Source organism: Lathyrus oleraceus, chromosome 2 (genome assembly GCF_024323335.1).
Source record: "Lathyrus oleraceus cultivar Zhongwan6 chromosome 2, CAAS_Psat_ZW6_1.0, whole genome shotgun sequence".
NCBI classification, from domain to species: domain Eukaryota; kingdom Viridiplantae; phylum Streptophyta; class Magnoliopsida; order Fabales; family Fabaceae; genus Lathyrus; species Lathyrus oleraceus.
The window spans coordinates 349861910-349879649 of NC_066580.1; the positions used below are offsets into that span (position 1 = coordinate 349861910).

The window sequence follows — 17740 nt, forward strand, 5'->3', positions numbered from 1 at the left end:
CATATAAACTAAGACTCCGCTCGGAGCTCCTCTTCATCCTCTTCTTCTTCTTCTCCCCCCAGCTCCTCCTCCACTTCAAACGGGCAGATGATCTCACCATCCCGGACGCAGCAGTTATAGGCCGACCCTTCCGTCACCAACTCAGGGTTCAGAAGCCCGAGCTGCTCGACAGCATTGTCGAAACCCTCTTTGAAGCAGGCCACAAGATCTTGGTTGAGAGTCCGAATATGCCCTAGCAGCTCACCGCGCGAGCCAAAGGCGCGTTCCTCCTCGGTCTCATCTGCCAGAGGACGGACCTTTCCCTCGAGAGACTCAACCTGAGCCCGTAGGTAGGCGTTGTCCTCGGTCAGCTTCTGATGGTCGACCACCTGCTCTTCCAGGCTCGCCTTAGCAGCCTTCAACTGGTCCCTCTCCCTTTCCACCTCCTCCAGCTTCTGGCGCAGCCCTTCCTGCAGCTGATGCTCTTCTTTGTAGTCCGACAGATCTTGAGATAGTCTTTCCTTCTCTGTCCGAACCTGCAAAAGGGCTTCCTCCAGCGAGGCGGTGGAGACCGAAGTGTCGGTCAGAACCATGGTCGTCTCCATCACCCGGATGACGGCAGCAATATCCCTGGCCAGATCTTTCCTCCGGGCAGCAACATCCTGGTCCAGAATAGCCTTGGCCTCAGGCGCAGGCACAGCAATCGACTCCTCGGCCTTGAAGAACGACCGTTCCACATAGCAGGGAGGCAGAAGATAGCTGCCCGGTCCATGCGAACCTCCTGGAGACGACCTGGTAAGGCCCCCAGCCGGACGCTTCCGTTTATGGAGGGGAGAAGCCGCTGGCGACGGACTGCTATCAGGAATGGTGATCGGGTTAAGCCGAGGAGGAGAGGAAGGAATCACGCTCGCCGCCTGCGAGGGACCGACCCCGGCATCGCCAGCAATCTCCGAGACACGGGCCGCAGTTTTCTTCTTCTTCTTGGGCACCCGGTCAGGAGCGCCGACCTGATTCGCCAGCTTCAGCACCCGATCACGAGCATTGGGCATGGCACCTGCAAATAAATTACACACAAACGTTAGCGACCGAAGTCATAAACAGAAATAAAAAGCTAAACAAAGTCTGCCTACTCAATAACGCCAGAGCTTCCTCCTCGGTATCACACTCGAGCAGAGCCTTCGTATTGATATAACGCGTCTCGGTGATTAGCTCCCCGGCCTCATCCAGGTAGGGCACGCCCTGTCGATTCGCCCAGAACGCCAAGCTGAAGCTCTGCACGTAATCGACCAGCTTCTTGTACGCGAGCCTATCCTCCTCGCCGAGCATCGCGTACTTGACCCGGTAATGCGCTGTGGAGAGATCGAAATGATCACGCTGCCACCTCAGCGGTATCTTCGACATCAGCGTCTCCTCCCCATTGGGTTCCCGTTGATAGTAGTAGAGAGAGTGAAGGGCAGCCCGGGTAATCGGCATCACCACGTACCACCGGCTTTTGAAATGGCGAACAGAATCCTCGTACGTCTTGAACAGACGCACGGGCTGCTTGAAAGAAACCCAACTGTGGCGGCCACGGGAACCGGACCTCTGGAGATGGAACACGTGGAAGAAGAGAGCCCGGGTGCAACCAATGCCGAGGAACTGGCAAACTAACTCGAATGCCCGCATAAATGCGAGGGCATTAGGATGTAGTTGGGACGGCGCCAGCCGGAGCCACTTGAAGACCGACATCTGGAAGGAGCTGAAGGGCAGTCTCATCCCCGCCTCACGAAAAGCAAATTCATACATGGTGAACTGCTTCCCCGGAAATGATGACAAATGCGGTCTTCTTCCTTGGGGGCGCAGCAATACCAGTTCGGTGGATCCTCCCGGTTTATGGCCTCGACCATAGCGTGAGCAGTGATGGCTTCGTCACAGAAGTCTGATTCCTCCTCCAAGGGCTCGTCCGCAACCCAGGAGAAGTCGACCTGCCCGGAAGAGGAGGCGTGTTCGGTACCATCTCGGACACTCCCATCCCCGACAGGGAGACGAGCGATTGTCGCGTCGTCGGTGGAGGACCCAGAATCTTCCTTCCTCGGTCGTAAGCGCCCGGTAACACCTGAAACGCAGACAGAAAGAGTGAATTCGACGTCGTATCAAATCCACCCTTCCACCGCAGGTCAAGTGAAAGGGCGTAGCGGCGACGGACACTAACCGTGCTCAACTCGGTGGCCCGCGCATTCTATGGAGACCGGGCATAAACTTCATACAACCTACGCAGGTGTTGCCCGGCATATGAAGTTTATGCCCGGTACAGTAGGATCCCAACCCTATTTTCTACCATCTAATATACACCTACAGTCCACTACACTGTCCCTAAGTTAAACCTAACCACATTTCTACGAAAATAGCATGCGTTTGACAGAAAACAACAAGGAAAAAGAATGGGTCACAGTGGAAAACCATACCTGACATAGTTAAGTTGAAAAGGTACGGTGGTGTCCGAGCAGAAGACGGTGGTTCAGATAGGAGGACGGGCGGAGACGGCGGTCCAGACGGTTGAGAGAGCAAACGAGAGAGAATGTGGAGAACTCCGATGAACGCGTGAGCAAAAAGAAAAAGTGGAAATGAAGTTACTCAACCCCCTTTTATAGGGCTTGGCACGTGGACCAACACGCTAGGTCATCATTGCCTAGCCTGCCTACGCCGTCTTTGCACGCGAAACGAAGCGACCCCACTAATTCTGAGACACGTCTGTCAAAGATGAGAAGCTGAAACGACCCGAGCACCTATCCGTCTCCTCGACTCACCAAGACGCCACCTCCCCGCGTCATACCCACGTTTACTACAAGGAAGGCGCAGATCAACCGATCACCTCCATCCCCGACATTCCCGAAGAAAGGGTCGGTCATGAATAGGTCTGGTACGACCTCGCCTATCTAACGATCAAGCTTCCCCATCGTCTCGGGGAACCCTTAGTTGAAACATAAGTCATCCCTCTGGCTCAGAGACTCGACTTGGGGGGCTCCTGTTCCGGACTGGGCCATGACCCTAGGCACGGCACGGCCCAATGCTCGCCAAGCCCACATCCAAACGACCATGTCCGCACGACCACGAGGATACGTCAGGTGGACGACAGTCCGCCCGACGAACGTCTCCCCGACCCCTTAAACACGTGTCGGACAGCGAGCGGGTCCTCCTCATACGATCTCCATCCACTCACCGTCAACCCACGTCGCGGGCACCTCAGTTGTGTCGGGCAGAGCCCTAACGGCATCCCACTCACCACGTCACCCAACTCCCCTATATTGTCGCCTTAGGGATAGGGGCAGTTGGACCAGGGGGCAGACTTTGGTCTAGGTCTTAACGCTTCTTACGCGTCCCCTGGCAGCTCCTCCTTGGGCCTAGCTAATCCAGCCCATTAGGAGCCTTGGCCCAGCGCTGGGGGCTCACTATAAATACCCCTTTCATGGCAAAGGGGCAGGTATTCTAACTCACACTCTGATAACCTCATTCTGTACCTTTTCTGACTTAAGCATTGGAGCACCTTGCAGGTACACCCCCCTCTCATTTCATTCTCCGGCCCATTAACCAAGACCGTGGAAGGCCCTCATGATCAGGTGAGATCAGTTGTATTTTTTCAATAATTATATTTTGTGCTGATTATTTTAATGTGTCCCATTTAATTTTTCGAGTAAATTTACATCCAATTTCGATTTTTAATCAGATCATTTTATTTCTTTATTCAAAATATCAAATTAAATAATTAGAATTTTTATTTATGATAATCATATTTTTAGTTAAAAATAAATAACAATAATGATTTTCAAAATAATAATATTAGAATATGATAACATTGGATTCTCCTTTTTTAAGTTGACAACTCACTCAACTCCTCTCTTCTCTCAACACGTTTTCTCTCCACTCACATACATAAACTCTCTTTCCCTGCTACCTAGAGCCACACACAAAATCACTCTCCATCATCTCTCTCACTCCCTCACGCTACCTCACACTCTTTAACGACTCTCATCCTCTCAATACACTCTCACTCACTGTTCCTCTTCTGGAATCCCACACACTCCACACTTCACTCTCCCTCCGCCCATCCACCACACTTCGTAACCTTACTCCACCACCACTTCCGGCCACGAACCAACAACCCCCGCCGTCGTCACTGACAACTTCCGGCAACCGGCGATTCTACTCCGCACCGACAACAACATCATCCACCATCTTCACGTCGATTCACCCTCACCCCTTTCAATCTTCTTCGTCGATGCCGGATTTCCATCCTAAACACGAAAGCCACCGCGTAACCACCACCGACGAACCTTTCGCTCCACCTCCGTCAAACGTCGCTCTCCGTCACAACCATCAGAAGCGTTCGCCCAACCGATCGATCCGTTTCATCCTCACCAAACTCCGGCACCGTCAACGCCAACACCGCCGTAGATCCACTTCTCAATCTCCGACGCAATCTCCACTACACCGCGAGAGCTGTCATCAAACGCCACTGAAATTTCTCTTTCATTGAAGACAAGATCGGCAGAAATATCCACGACTCCACGTTCGGTAATATTTCAAACTGAGATTATTGTTAATACGAACTTGTTTAAAGAATTTTGATTCCGAGTTCAGTTCATTGTTACTGTCTTTTCTGATTTCAAATGGGTTGCGCGTCAACTACTCTTTACGTTTCGATTATGTATGTACGTTGAAGTTTGCTGTTGAGACATGTGTTGGAGTTAGGTTGAAATCATGAAATCCTAAACGATCTCTTTTACTCCTCCATTTGCATCGCTTCCATTATCTGTGGTTTGTCTGATAATTTTAAATAGTTTTTTTACAGTAAAGCAAAATATAAAGAAGAATGATGATTAGCTAGTGGTTGTTTCTTACAATATGATTAAATGTTCTGCTTTATTTGATTTTGTTTATGGTTCGTTGATTTTGTGGATTTTTCTATCATTAATTTCTATATTCAATTGGATTTATTATCTGGTTGTTATGCTATTGGGATTTGTTTTTGGGTTGTGTTGCTTCAGCAAAAAGGACATAAGAATTGGCTAAAGTGTTCATTTACTTTGTTTAAAAAATAATAAGTAAATAATAGAACATTCGTGTGTACTGAACTTAAGTTTTATTTAAGTTTTGTGGAATGTGAGTGCAGTAGGAGGCTTGACAAAGTTAAATAAGTGTTAAATGTTATTCACCTATTTCCGTTCTTGAGTAAGGTTCAAAATTAAGCGTCAAGTCTCCCTTTTTTTTATTTTAATTTATGTATTTAGCATGTTGTCATTATAATAAACATTGTATATAAAAAAATAATATACATTATTATGATTCCTTAATATTTCATTGAGATATAGTTTATTTCTTTTTTAAAACTTATTTTTCATATATTGGTATATATTCTTTATGTTTATCTTCTTTATTTTTCTGGAAAATAGATAGTGTTTGCATATTGATTAAATATGATTCTATTTAGTTTTGGTATGTTTCCATTTTGATTCTAGCTTTGGTGAATTGCTACCGTATCTTGTTTTGAGACTTAATATGTAAATATAATTTTGCGTTGCTACTATTTAAGTTTATTACGTTAGATCGGATTAAATCCGTGGATTCGGCAATTTGATACCGTTATGCCACCAAAGATACAATACATCAATATGATAAATCACCGCGTTATGATCTCGCGTATGACACAAATCATATTGTCATTTCGCTCTAACCGGTTTGAGCACATTGCGGTTCACTCATTTCTATCATTTTTTAATAAGTTAATTAATTAATGGAGATTTGTTTAAATTAATTAATTTTAATAATTAATTTTAATTATCTTGAATATATTGGTTTAAATCAAATGATTCTTGGTGATTATTTATTTTTTATTATATTAAAATAGTTGATTTGATCAAATTATAATTAATTAATTCTGTTTATTAGAAAGTCATTAATTTGCTTCACCATCATCTCAACTCTCATTCCACGACCATCTCACACTCATTTACAAAAATCACTATCACGTCAATCACGATTTCATTCAATTGCATCATCAATTCCAAATCACTTTAAACCGTTAAGATCACATATTTCTCTATTTTAATATCAAGTCCATTTTCAAACACCTTTGTAAGTCGATCGCTTAAAGCATCGCCATCAACCTCACATAGCTTACTCTTGGGCTTTCTTACAATGAGACCTATTCGGTTATTAATTAATCGAGTAGAAGAACAATACACTAAAATAAAATTCATTTCATTCATAAACACAAAATTAAAACCCCGGTCCAATATCGAGTATTTCTATTCAAATCAAATTAAAATACGCAATCACAATCAAATACTGTTTCACTTAGAAATAAAAAGGGGGATGGTTTTGAGTTTTCAACTCCTCTCCTCGATTATTTGAATACGAGTTCTCTTACTCGGTTAGTCAAATAGTCGTCATTTCTATCCACCTAAGCACAAACAAATCGAATCATTTCATAATAAGAAACGAAAAGGGAGATGACTTTGAGTCTTCAATTTCTCTTCTCGATTATTTGAATACAAGTTCTCTTACTTGGTTAGTCAAATAATTGTCGTTCCTCTACAAACTTCCAAACCCCGATTAAATCAAAAACACCTTCATAATAACGAAATGAAAAAAAGAGATGACTTTGAGTCTTCAACTTCTCTCCCCAATTGTTTGAATACGAGTTCTCTTACTCGGTCAGTCGAACAATTGTCATTTTTCCACCAACTTATACCATAAGTCAAATCATTCTCAATCAAAACTATACGAAAAGAGATGGTCTTGAGTTTTCAATTCCGCTTCTCAAATGCTTGGATATGAGTTGTCTTACTCAGCCATTCAAGTACTTGTTGTTCATTCTAAAATACGTTAACCATACGCAACCTTATTTTCATAAATATTCAGATGAAACAGAAAGCGGTCTAGAGTCTTCTATTCCCTTTCCCGACTGTTAGGATACGAGTTATCTTACTCGACTATCCGAGTATTCGTCATCCATTCAAAACACCTTAATTATTATCCAATCCTTTTCATAATTACCCAGATGAAACAGAGAGCGGTTTAGAGTCTTCTATTCCCTTTCTCGATTATTAGGATGCGAGTTGTCTTACTCGATTATCCGAGTATTCGTCATCCATTCAAAATACCTTAACTATTACCAACTCCTTTCATAATAAAGGATGAAAATGGAGATGGTCTAGAGCCTTCGATTCCTCTCCTCGACTATTAGGATACGAGTTGTCTTACTCGACTATCCGAGTAATCGTCATCCAACCAAAAATATCTTAACCTATCAAGTTTATCCTTTCTCGCCCTCGTGCGATCGAAACCAGTCAAACAAAACATCCAACATATTAATCCAACTTGTCACCCTCGTGTGATCAAAACTCTTTTCAGAAAGAACACTGTTTAATCCTTTCTAACGCGCACAACAAACTAGTGCTTAAGCCTCCGCCGAGAGTAGACAAGCCAACGTTTAGCCTTTGGAACGCGATCTAAACAGTTGTTCGGTAAAAGACACCAACCAACCGTAGTTCCCTGAACTACGAATGCTCTGACTTCCTTATTGCACCATAAGGATACGTAGGCACGAGATTGTGAGATCTTGGCGAGCACGCTAATAAAAAACCTCCCCTTTCTCCTTTCTGAGGTTCTCATCCATTTCCATTTTAATAATTTTATAACCCAAAGATTACAAACAAACGTAAATTAACACACGAAACGTACATTAGAACTAAAAGGTTCCCGTTGAGTACAACGGACGTAAGGGGTGCTAATACCTTCCCCTTACGTAATCCACTCCCGAACCCGAATATGGTTGCGACGACCATTATTACATTTCCTTAAGGTTTTATCGATATTTTCCTATCCCTTTATTGGGATAAATAAAGTTCGGTGGCGACTCTGTTCGAACGTAATTTTTTCCGCGACCATCGCGAGGAATCGTATTTTTCGAGATGCGACAGTCCCTCATACGCAGAAAAGTTCTTTCTAGAAGATGCTGAGAAATGGGGTCTCTGTCAGAAAAAATGGATTTGAGAACACCGTGGAGCCTACACACTTCGATAGAAAATCGATTGGTAAGATCAAATGCAGAAAACTTTGTGGGCAGTTCTATCATACCCTAATTTTTAACCCTAAGATCCCATATATCATTTGCATCATTGCACACAAACAAGGTCACATTTTGATCCTTTCCCCCTTTGGGTTTGCTTCTTGCAAGGATCACCAAGCACCTATTTCTTGGTGTTTTACCTTTGTATTTATATGATTATTTGATTATCTAAACACTAATAAAAATAGAAAAAATATTTTTTATTCTCCTTAAGTTTATTGTGCAAGGTAGGGTTTTTTCATCAAGAGCATCTCAAAGTTTTGTTGCTTACTCCTCAAGGAAAGTAAAAGGTTCATGTGTTTATTTCCATGCCTTCTTCAATAAGAAACTTCAAGCTTTGAGCAATTTAATCAAAATGAAATCAAGGACACTTTATTTTGAGTTCATATGATCACCCATGTGCTTTGAAATGCAAGGAAAATCCAAGTACACAAGCTTGTTCTAAGAGATTTGACCAAAAAGTCAATATTTTGAAGTCAAGGTTCCAAGGATCACAAATCCTTCAATTCTCAACATTTTCGAATGCTTATTTTTGCATATGAATCTTCTAAACATCCTCTACAACTTATCTTTACATGACAAGAGCCAATTATGCTTGGAGGATCATCAAAAGTTTGGAGACATTATAGGTCATTTGTGGACTTAGTGAAATATGACCTGTTTTCAAGTGACTTTTTCTCAACTTTCAAAGATCATAACTTCTTCAATTTTAAACATTTGAGGCTGATTATTTTTGAAAAATGTCATTTGTGATACCCTCTCTTCAAGGGTTAAGTTCAAAATATGCTTTTAAGGCCATGGAATTCATTGAGACATTACAGGTCATTTTTCAGCCATGGAACACTTAAAATTTTCTAAGTTATGTGACCAGTTTTTCATGCCAACTTAAACATGTTATAACTTTGTGCTCAAACATCCAAATGCGACCTTTCTTGGCATATTATAATCTTTGCTATGATGTCAACACATTGCAAAAAAAAATGTGATCAAAAAGCCTCCCGAGTAGGATGCCTCATTGGGTTGAACATGGTGACTTATAACTGAAGAAATTGCCATTGACCGAATTTTGAACTTCACTAATCTCAAGTCCAAGCCAAATTAACATCTATTTTAGACCTAAACATGTTTAAACAAGTCTCTAGAAGTTAATTTACCCTTGAAACACATCATTTGGCTGAGTTTTGGTAAGTTGTAACTCACACTTTTCACACATTCAGATCAAATTCATTTTGCATGAATTCAACATCATTCCACACGTATTTAGATCCAAACACATTCCCTATAAATAGAGGAAGCTACTACATTCATTTCCAAGCTTTTGAGAGCCAAGAAACCCCTACTGCAACTTAAAATTTTCCAGAAAAATCAACTATCTATTTTGAGTTTCAGCTTATTTCAATCCAATTTCTTGATTCCATTAGCATCTTCGACATCCTTTGAAACTTTTGCAACAATTCCCAAGCTCTGAGACCTTCTAATATGCTCTAACCAGATCGAGCTTCATCAACTTCTAATCACCATCAGACAAGGTAGTTCTTAGCATAATTTGAACTTAAACAAGTTACCATAATGTATTCCTTCACTCTCAGATACTTTCCTCTAACTTATCTGGTGTTTATTGATCATGTTCATCATTTAATTTAATTTTTCATGGCTTGCTTGTTTCTGAAACTTCTTTGAAATTCCCTTTGCTTGCTTTAGATAAATGAATTTGGAGCATAAGGTTGAATTCGGGATGAGAAGAGGATCACAATGTTGGTGGCCTCGTATTCTAGATTTACCAAACAATGAAGCTCTAGTGAGAGCTCACCAGAGAAGATGACCAGGGTGTTCCAGGTCGTCTAAGTTTAGCCAGACACATTGGACATTTGAAATATTCTGATTTGGTTGGATTTGAATTGGGTGCTTGTAGTACGTTCCATCGTGCATCCTAACCTGATGAGTGTTGGATCTACCACATCAATTAATGAGGTGTAATCCAACGCTCCGTGTCTTTTCTGATTTTAATTATTTTCTTTTATTATTTTTAATTGCTTTTTCTTTTAAAATTCATAGTCATTTCACTTTTCATCCAAAAAATCCCAAAATAATTTCTAAATCTCTCTTCTATTTTTCTTCATTTGATTTTCATTTTTTCATATTTTATTTCACCGATTTTCTATTTTTTCTTTATTTTCTCATTTCTCCTTTGCTTTAATTGGTTTAAAAATATTTTTCTGTATTTTTTATTCTGAAAAATTTATTACACGCTTCTTATTTTATTCCAACCTTCCATAATTTTCTTGGCCATTTATTTGGTGTTTTGAAGGACTTTATGGATTTTTCATTTTTTATTTTAAAATTCATTTAAAAATACTTTTAGTGTATTTTTTATTCATTTAATTGTATTTTATATTGGTGTGACCTTTGTGAAATTTTGTTGGCCTTGGATCATGATGTTTTAGATCATGAGTCTCATCAAACTCAATGGATCTTGGGTGTTGATGGGGTGAAAACCCTAATCCACCAAAATGGTTGATTAATTTTGATGATGACTTGATTAAACTTATTTTTGTCCAACTTGGGTGTGACCTATCTTGTCCCCTTCTTCTTCATCTCCTTTTTTTCCCTTTGATCAATTGGATGGTTTGTGTTCATCTTGTTCATGATGTGTGAATTGGGGCTTGATAAACTTTCATCATTTCAAATCTACCTCCTAATTGATCATGGATCATTTAAGATACTTTGGATTGATGTGTAAGTTTATCCCAAGTGTCATGAAGTATGGATTGAAGTAATGGACCATCCTCCTAGCCTTTGTGCTTGATCATTCTTTTTTTGTGTGGCATGACTTTAGGAGAATGATTTACATATCATTTCTCTAGCATGTATTAACTCAAACATTATTATTGACCGACCTCAAATAGTTGTGACTTCTATATAAGTCCAATTACGATTGCTTAACATAACATTAAATTTGTCTCAAAAGTAAAGGCATTTTTATAAGTGAGATTGTAAGTCTCCTATTGTAGTTGTAAATTTGTTAGGGACCAATTATCACTACTTTTCATATATTATTGTTGGTCCCTTTTACCATTTTCTTATTGAATTACACACTTTTATTCTCACAATTTAGTAAATATGCAAGTAAGTTTATTTTAATTATGTTTTGAGTAGATATTTCACTTATTTGTTAGTTTTGTAGAAATTATGGACAAAAGAGCATTGGATTGCATGAGCAAAAATTTGGAAGGAGCTTGATGGGCATTTTGGAAGCATTTGAAGAATAAAGTTTGGAAGAACAAGTGTTGAGGAAGCTTGCAAGGCAAAGAAGCTGCTTTTCCTTCAGTTCGCGCTGCGACCCATGTTGGCGCCGCGAACCCTGTGAAGATAGCAAGCTTTTTAATTAGTTTTGGGCCACTTGTTATGTTTTGAATCCAACTTAAGTGTGACAGTTTTAGAACATTTTGAGATCACTTTTCTGTTTTAGACCAAAAGGAGATTATTAGGGAAAGTTTGAACTCTTTAAACACACAATGGGAGAAAAGGAGAAATATTCACAAGTTTTGGAGAAGAAAAACAGATGCCATTTTTGTATTCCATTTGGCTGTCAAACATGGTGATGAGGAGCTAAACCCCACTTTGTCAAGATTGGAGGTAGTAGCTATCCCTTATTGATTATGTATTCCTATTAACTCTTGTATGTGACAATTGATTATTGATGTAATGATTGATACTTTCACCCTATTTTGAATATTCAGATTTGAGTTATTGTTGAGAAAGGTTATTCAAGTCTTGACTTAAAGTATGCTTTTAAGTAGTGAATAAATTGTAGAAATAGATTTATACACTACTTTTCTTTTGTATCAAACATTAAAGATTGTTATATTAATAGTTAGATGGAGAAATCGTCTAAAGATTAATATAGTGATTATCACAATCTCATTTAGAAATAAATGTTATTGAGAGGATACTTGAATATTATTAATAATCTTGAATCCATATAGTTGTCATTAGGGAAATGTCATACCCCAATTTTGACCCTGAATCGCTGATTCAGCACATTAATCATAGCTTTTGCATGTCTACATATCATACCATGCATTCCATACCGCATAGTGCCTAAAATATCAGTCGAAATAATTTTTTGGAAATTACAGACAAACCGATTGAATTAATCAACGGATGTGCGTCAAATCAATGAATGAAAAATTTTAAAATCAAGCTTCTAGACATCAATTTTATTAATCTATGTTTCGCGTAGTTTAATCCAGTATGCTCGATTTATTTTTTCAGCTAATTTTCTTGGCCACATTCTGACCAGCTCAATCCTGTTTAATCGGTCAAAATTTATTTCAAAATTAAAAGAAACGCTGTATTTTTCCAATAAGTTTATTCTACACTGATTGTTTTGGTACATTCAGTTTAATTTTTCGAGCGATTTTGCACCTGATTTTTATTCAGGTTAAATCCATTTATTTTCATTATTGTGTCAAAGAAAATCAAAAAAATTAAATAGGTATAATCATGCTCTCATTTTAATTTTATCATGTTTATATAAAAATGTGAAATTTATTTTATTTAAGTGATTTAAATTGATTTAAGATTCTAGAAGGATATTCTAGGCATTTTAATTTGGTTAACAATGTTGTGTTTCTTTGGTTCAATCATAGCCTTTAATTCAAATTAATCAGTGATCCCAATTGAAAGACACATAGATCCCTATCCTCAATTATCCTCCTCAGCCAATAACCCTTTGACACATCACCAAAAAACAAAAATTAAAGAAACACATAATAAAAAACAACTGATGCCTAGGAGGAAAAAAGGACTCCCAACGTCTCTCTATGGAAACTAGGGAGACGAAAAAATAAAAAAAGAAAAAAAAAAGGTGGGAACAGCCCACGTGACTCTCTTTTTTGTCTCTGAATCTTCTGAAAAGAATAAAAGAAAAAGATCTTTCCTCTTCTTAAAAAAAAAGACCTAGCCGCTTCACCCTCTTCACTCCACAAAAACCCTAATCCGCCGCCACCCTTGATCCTTCTCACAAACCTTCGTCCTCACCACTATCTCCTCCGCCGCCACCCTTCATTTTCTCCAAGCTTCACTCCACGAAACCTTCACCAAATCATCATCCTCACGAAACCCTTCTTCCATCTCCACTACCATCAAAACCCCCAAACCGCCAATAAAATCCATGAAGGAAATAAGATGCGCCTCGCCAGAACGCGATCCCGCACCACGACATCATCGAAACCGTTCCCACATCAAAAACGGGGTCTCACTGTAATCGTACCTTATCTTTGACTCTCACACGAACACAAGAGCAAAAACGAAGCCATGAGTTTGTTGCCGGAATCGAAACCAGTAGAGGCTCCTTCTCGTGCGTTTACGAAGGTAGACTAAGGGAGAAATTTACAGGATGATTCTGACGTGGTGGCTCCGGTTGATCTTCTTTCTCGATTCGACGTTGTTGTTCGTCTTCGGTTAGAGTTGTGGTTGAATGATGTTTGTTTCGCCATTGTTGTTCTGGGATGGAGGACGTCAGTACTTCTTCTGCTTAGACCTCGGCTTCATGCTTACGACAACGGAAGCGGCAAGCACGGCGAGTGAAGAGGTGAATACGACGGGCATTTGGAATCAAAACCGACCTTCATTTGGGTTGAACTGAAAGCGTGGAGTCAAACCGGAAGCATAACGGAATGATGTACACTCACCAAATCAACAGAGCTCAAAAAAGGATGAAGCAGAATAAACAACAAACTCAAGCCGCACCATCGATAAAACAATATTCGGTAGTATTTCGGTTTTTGATTGTGTTTCGTTTGGATATACTGTTGTAGTGTGTTGTAGCGTAAATTTTGGAAGTAGTGTGTGTTGTCAGACCCTTTTTTTGTTTTTTTGATCGGATATTCGCTTGCAGCTGTATGAACTTAGGAGTTGTGTTTGATTCCGTTATCTCACCGTTATGATTCTGTTCATATCATATTACGTTTCTGAGTTCACATATCAAGCAAAAGTCGTAGTAGGTTATTATGTCGATGTTTTGTTGATTGTGATAAACTGCTAAAATCCTTTTGATAGCTTCTCTTCTCAGTTCTGTTATGAGATGCAGGTTAAATTACCTTGAAATGTGCATGACTCTTTTAGATAAGAAAAAGGCATCTGTGTTTTTAAGACAAGCACATCTTCAGCAGCTTTGAAGACCAAGAATTCTGGAATCCGGAAGATCATTCCAAAATCTGACATATGTGACTTTGAATTTGATCCATGTGGGTATTCGATGAATGGAATTGAAGAGAATGCAATATCAACTATCTATGTCACATCTGAAGATGGATTCAGTTATGATAGCTTTGAAGCTATGGGTGGGTTATGAGTATGAAGAAAAATCTCTGAATGAAGTTGTTGAAAGGGTTTTAGCATGTTTCTATCTAGCTGAGTTTTCTATTGCTTTGCACATCGATATGAATGGTGAAAATTTTGAGTTTTTCAATTTTAATTTAAAATTCAATTCATTTTAAAACCACTTATCATAAATTAAATTACCCTTCTTCAATTTTAATTTATTTTAAAACCACTTATCATACATTAAATTATTTTTTTACTTTTAATTTATTTTTGAGTTCAATTCATTTAAAAAAAACCACATATCATAAATTAAATTATTTTTTTCTTTTTCAATTCTAATTTATTTTAAAAATTCAATTCATTTTAAACCATTCCAATTTTCATTTAAATCTTGTCTCAATTTATTTGAATCAAACCTTGACCAGGTACCAATTGACCTCCCTTAAACCAAGTGCAATATTCAAATCTTTTTTTCATAAATAAAATTTGAAGAAAAAGATTACCTGGATGGAATGTCCAGTTGTAATCCCGAGTATTAGGCTCAAGCTGTAAGAGCTTGCAAGCCGTTAATACTCGTCTTCTCTTTAACACTCTAATATTCAAAAATCATTTTCTTAATAAAGTTGGAAGAAAAAGATTACCTGGATGGAATGTCCAGTCGTAATCCCGAGTATTGGGCTCAAGCTGTAAGAGCTTGTAAGCCGTTAATATTCGTCTTCTCTTTAATATTCAAATCGCTTTCTAAATAAAATGTGAAGAAAAAGATTACCTGGATGGAATGTCCAGTCGTAATCCCGAGTATTGGGCTCAAGCTGTAAGAGCTTGTAAGCCGTTAATATTCGTCTTCTCTTTAATATTCAAATCGCTTTCTAAATAAAATGTGAAGAAAAAGATTACCTGGATGGAATGTCCAGTCGTAATTCCGAATATTAGGCTCAAGCTGTAAGAGCTTGCAAGCCATAAATATTCGTCTTCTCGCCAAAATATCCTTAAATACCTCAAATCACCTTCTAAATAAAGCGTGGAAGAAAAAGATTACCTGGATGTAATATCCAGTCGTAATCCCGAATATTAGGCTCAAGTTGTAAGAGCTTGCAAGCCATAAATATTCGTCTTCCCTCCAAAATATTCATAAACATTCGAATCATTTTCTTAAACAAATATTGGAAAGAAACAGACTGCCTGGGTGTAATGTCCAGACGTAGTCCCGAGTATTAGACCCAAGCTGTAAGAGCTTGTAGGTCACAAGTACTCGTCTTTCAAACTTCAAAATACCTAATTCCTACCTTAATACGCTTCCAATAAAAATGGAAATGGAACATGGTGTATACCGTGCACTCCTGAGGCTAGGATTCGAGATGTATATCTCGCTCATCCAAGTTCTCGCCATCACTCAAAATACATCCAACCAATCAAACTCTTTCTCGCCGCCGTGCGATTAATCAAAAACCTTTTTCGTAAATGAAAGATATATTGTCTTAAGTGATACGAAACAATGTTTCGGCCACGATTGTTGAGTAGAGATAAATGACGCTTTTCCGAATGTAGATTTATAAATCCGTTTGATGTGTGGTATGCGTCCACTCCTCATCTGTTTTGGGTAAAACAATGTTTATGTCGATTAATACAGTATAGCTTTCGCTAAAGTCGACCAACAAACAAACATTTTTCTACCCAGAACTACGTAAGCCTTGATTTCTCTTTTGAGATACGTAGGAGCAGGATTCGTAAATCTTGTCAGGCCCACTAATAAAAAACTTAGGTTTAGTCCTTCGTTAAAAAATCCAAAAACATCTTCTCTTTTCTTTTAATTCTATTTATTCTTTCCCACCTAATAATTCGAAAAGCCTAACATTTCAACTAACATTAATGCACACAACTGACCTAATGGTTCCCGTTGAGTACAACGGACGTGAGGGGTGCTAATACCTTCCCCTTGCGTAATCGACTCCCGAACCCGGATATTGGTTGCGATGACCATATCTTATCCTTTCTTTTGTCTTGGGTTTTATCGATATTTCCCCTTTCCTTTTTAGGAATAAATAAAGTTCGGTGGCGACTCTGTTCAGTCCATCATTGCGAGCGTGCGATTGCGCTTCACTTTGAAGTCGTATCCCCATTTTTTCGAGGTGCGACAGATGGCGACTCTGCTGGGGATGACACCCCATCCCTAAGTGAGTCAAGCCTAGTTAGGTCGTTTGTGTGCCTTTGTTTGTTTACCTATGTGGCTTTTCTTTATTATTTTTACTATCTCTATTGTCATATTGATATGAATCTGTTGTATTGGTTCGACAATGGTTTGGTACTTGGATACTCTGATTGCAAACCTTGTGGGAAAGACTCTGCACCCGAGTCTAGAGTGGAAAAAAACATAAGATAGGACGAGGTTGAGTAGTGCGGGTCCGCGAGATGTATTTCTCGTTGGGTCGGTACGAGAACCTTACTTAGAGTAGATTCTTGAGAGGATGTTGTCGCTCGGCAAGTAAGTTGCCGTAAGCCTCGATATTTTCTTTAGGATCCATGACTCTGAGAACCATTTGTAGAACCTTAGTTCTTTGCCCAACTAGGAAAGATGGTTGCGTAGTGTCGGTCTGCGAGATGTATTTCTCGTTGGATCGATGCGAGAACCTCACTTAGAGTAGATTCTTTAGATGGAGTTGATGCCCGGCAAGTAAGTTGCCGCAGGTAGCAAACAGTCTAATGGATCCATGACTCTAGGAACCTTTGTAACCCTAGATCATACCCGGTGAGAACCCCGTTTTGGAAAAGCAATCAAATTTATCAGTACCTCGGACTTTTGAACCCGTGTATTGAAGAAAAAACACAAATATGCATGGCTTGCATTGCATTCATTCGCATTCCATTGCATTTGCATCGCATCATAATGCATGTCATTTTCCAGACAAAATACCAAAAAAACTCATCCATCTTTTGTCAGTGAAGCAAAGTGATTCTCAACACGTGTTTAGAACAAAGAACCATGTCTCAGGAGATGATGGACGAGCTAAGGAAAAGCGAAGAAGCGCTGAAGGAGGAACTTAATCTTTTGAAGAGCCAAACGAGATGGGTCTTGGAAACCCTGCAAGTCTTGTTGAGAAAAGAGGGTCACCCAATATACGCTGCTGCAACAAAGAGAGCTACTACCCCGCATCCATCCGGTGTTACCTCAAGTCAAGGGAAGTTCTATGTGGCAACTCCTCATTTACCAGTATATGGACCTCCCTCAAGACGTCATCATCAACATCATCTGGCTATTGCTCCTCAAAGTCACCAAAACCAGGTTCAAAACAAAAATCAGAATCAGAACAAGAGGAACAAGGA

General features: G+C 39.5%; 1 pseudogene; it reads left to right on the plus strand.

Annotated features, from left to right (window-relative positions):
- The first annotated feature begins 13408 nt into the window (after positions 1-13408).
- Positions 13409-14592, plus strand: LOC127123226 (S-adenosylmethionine decarboxylase proenzyme-like; annotated as a pseudogene).
- The last annotated feature ends 3148 nt before the right edge of the window (positions 14593-17740 follow it).